Genomic DNA, 3147 nt, shown 5'->3' with positions numbered 1-3147 from the left:
AGCACCCCTCCCCCATAATCCCCCCCACTGGTTTTCATTCATTCTGTCATATATGTTAAGGCCTAATGGATTTCATTAGAGTTTTAAATGATAACTGGAAGTTAATTTAAAAATCCAATTCTTGTGGGGGGGGGCTGGAGAGATGACTTAGTGGTTAAGAGCACTGGCTGCTCTTGCAGAGGACCTAGGTTTAGTTCTCAGCAGTCACATGGTACCTAACAACTGTCCTTAACTCTAATTCCAGGGGATCTCATGTCCTCTTCTGTCCTCTGAAGGCATTGCACACATGTGGTGCACCTACATACATGTAGGCAAACCACTCATACACTAAATAAATAAATAATAAATAAATAATTTTCACAAACAGATCAGTTTGGAGCCCTTTATTAGTTTGCAATGTGTCATACTTTGCTGAACAGCATAGGGCAATTCTCCCAAGTACTAATACAGGTTACCTGGCAGGCATATTGTAAGAAGATGAACTGTGGTCCATTTTAGCTGTGTTCCTGAGAAACAACCCTACCTTTCTCTAATGTTAGGCTCACTGGTCATAAATTGAGTTAAATATCTGTTGTTTTCTAAAGTATAGCTGTTGGATTCCTAAAAATTCAATGAAGATATAAAGTTCATCTTTTAATTACTTTTAAATGTCTTCTAAAAAATTAGATGTAGAACACTTAGTTTACAAAATATTTTTCAAATCCTTATGACTCAGTTCTGTTTTTCATGTTTGTGCCACTGTGAAAAAATACCTGATAGCAACAATTTAAAGAAGGGGAGGCTTATTTTAGCTCTTGGATTCAGAGGTTTCTGTGGTTACACAGCTCCATTTTTTCTGGGTCTGTAATCAGGTAGAAGGCTGGGGGGTTGGGGAAGAGGGAGAGGGGAGAGGGAGAGGGAGAGGATAAATTTAGGAGGGCACACCTCTAAAGATCCATTCCCTTCAATTTGACTGACCCCACTTCCAAAATATCTATTACCTCCAAATAGCCCATCAAATTATGAATCCATCAGTGGATTAACCCACTGATATGGTAAGAGCCCTCATGATCCACTCAATTCCCCCAAACCTATTTCTGAACTTTCAGCACATGGGGACATTGAGGAACATTTCATATATAAACCATAATATTATTATTCTCCCTTCAGAATTGTGGAAACTGAATCTCTAAAGTTTTAAAGAATTTAATGAAGACCAGGTGGTAATTGGAAGATCTAGAGTTTAAACGCAAGATCTGATTCCTCTCATTTTAAGGTCAGTTTCCCTCCTCATTTTAAATCTGTTTCTTTAGGTCAATAGATCATGGATATTCTATGTAAATTAAAAGAGGAGGGGGTATTGCTGTTTGCCCAGTTGCTAACTGTGCTTCAGATAATCATTGTTAGCACCTTGTGATGAAGCACATCTTCTTCCAAATAGTCATCGTTTTAGATGTTATTTATTATTATTATTGCTTTAAAAATATTTTATTTATTATCTTTATTTTATGTGTATGAGGCTATTGCCTGCATGTATGCAAGTGCACCCATGTTGTGAAATGCTCATGGAGATCAGAAGGGGGCGTGGAATCCCCTGGAGTTATGGACAGCATGTGGATGTTCGGAATGAACCTGGATCCTCTGCAAAAGTAGCCAGTGCTCTTTAACTGCTGAGCCATCTCTCCAGCCCCTGGATGAGCTTATTTAGACAGCTTGTTTCTAGCATGGTGTGTGCTGCTCACACAAATAACCTGCATCGAATCTTCTTGGGCCACCTAAGTCTTGCTTTAGAGAAGGACAGCTACTTCATCACAGACTGTAGGAGATTTTCAAGCATAGTTTGGTACTTAAGGGTGGCCACTGGCATTACCTAGATGCTGTTAGGAATGGATGATTTCAGACCATACCTTAAATCTCCTTAAAATGAATCTCCATTTTAACAAAATCCGTGTATGAATCATATATACTTTAAAGTGTGAGAAGTGTCATACTAGATGTAGGTGTCTTTTATGTCTTCTCAACGTCCTTTCTATTCTAGTTGTTATTCAACTCTGTAGTAACTGACCTGGGCAAGTTTGATAATTCCAATGGGCAGTGCCTAACAACTTCAACAATGTTTTGGTTGTTGCTCAGGTTGTTATGGCTGATGTTCACAAACAAGGTTTGCTTTTAACTGTTGACAGTATGAAGTCATGCAAAGGTTTTTATCAATTAGATTACTATTCTAAGAGCATGACCACAGTGAAGGAACAAGCTCAATTTTAATATCACCCAGGGACATAGCCTCTAATGTCAAATGCATCACATTTGTTCTGTTTCACAGGAATTGAATCACAATGCCTGGATGATACTTAAAGGGTTTTCACAAATGGCACATTTCATTCTGTAATGCCACAGGTATGCAGCTCCTCCAAGAGTCATCTAAGCAATCTTCCAAATTGATAATGAAAGACCCACAATTTGGTTTTCTTTGATGATTTTGAGCTGTAAGTAAACAGCAGCAGCAACAACAAAAACCCCAAACAACAACAACAACAACAAAAACAACAACAACAACTTTCTCTGGGTCCCATTCTTTGTAAACAAAGGGATTAGATGTAAAGACTCTTATTAGAATACATTAAAACAAATAAACACACTCATTACTAGACAGGACTAGAGTGATTATCTTTACAACAGTTATAAAACAAGGCTGTGATCATGAAGGCACACTAGATACTGGTTTATGGATCTTCTCAATTGGACCATGAAAATGAAAAAACACACTGACAAGAACTTGGGAAGGACTTTGGAAGATTGCTTATATGGCTCTTGGAGGAGAAGCTATGTGATAACAGACTAGATCACAGTGATTGCAAATGGCTGCTGTGAACCTGACTCATGGACCCAAAGGTCAGAAGCCTTTGGGACACATTTACAGAAACAGAAAACAACATGATGTCTACTCCCACTTCTGGAGGGAGCTAGGCCTACCTAGGCAGACTGAGCTTTGTTAATTTGACTTCTTTATTTAGTAAAGTTTCCATAATTACGGCATATGGGATCAAGCAAAACCTTCTAATTAAAAGTACTATAAACATTATTTATTTAAAACAGAATTAATTCTAAAATATTTTTAATATAGGAAATAATGAGACATTGACAAACCAGTAAATATTAACATTTTGC

The sequence above is a fragment of the Nannospalax galili genome, unplaced genomic scaffold, assembly GCF_000622305.1.
Source record: "Nannospalax galili isolate Female #2095 unplaced genomic scaffold, S.galili_v1.0 scaffold139, whole genome shotgun sequence".
NCBI lineage: Eukaryota > Metazoa > Chordata > Mammalia > Rodentia > Spalacidae > Nannospalax > Nannospalax galili.
This window is presented reverse-complemented; position numbering follows the sequence as displayed.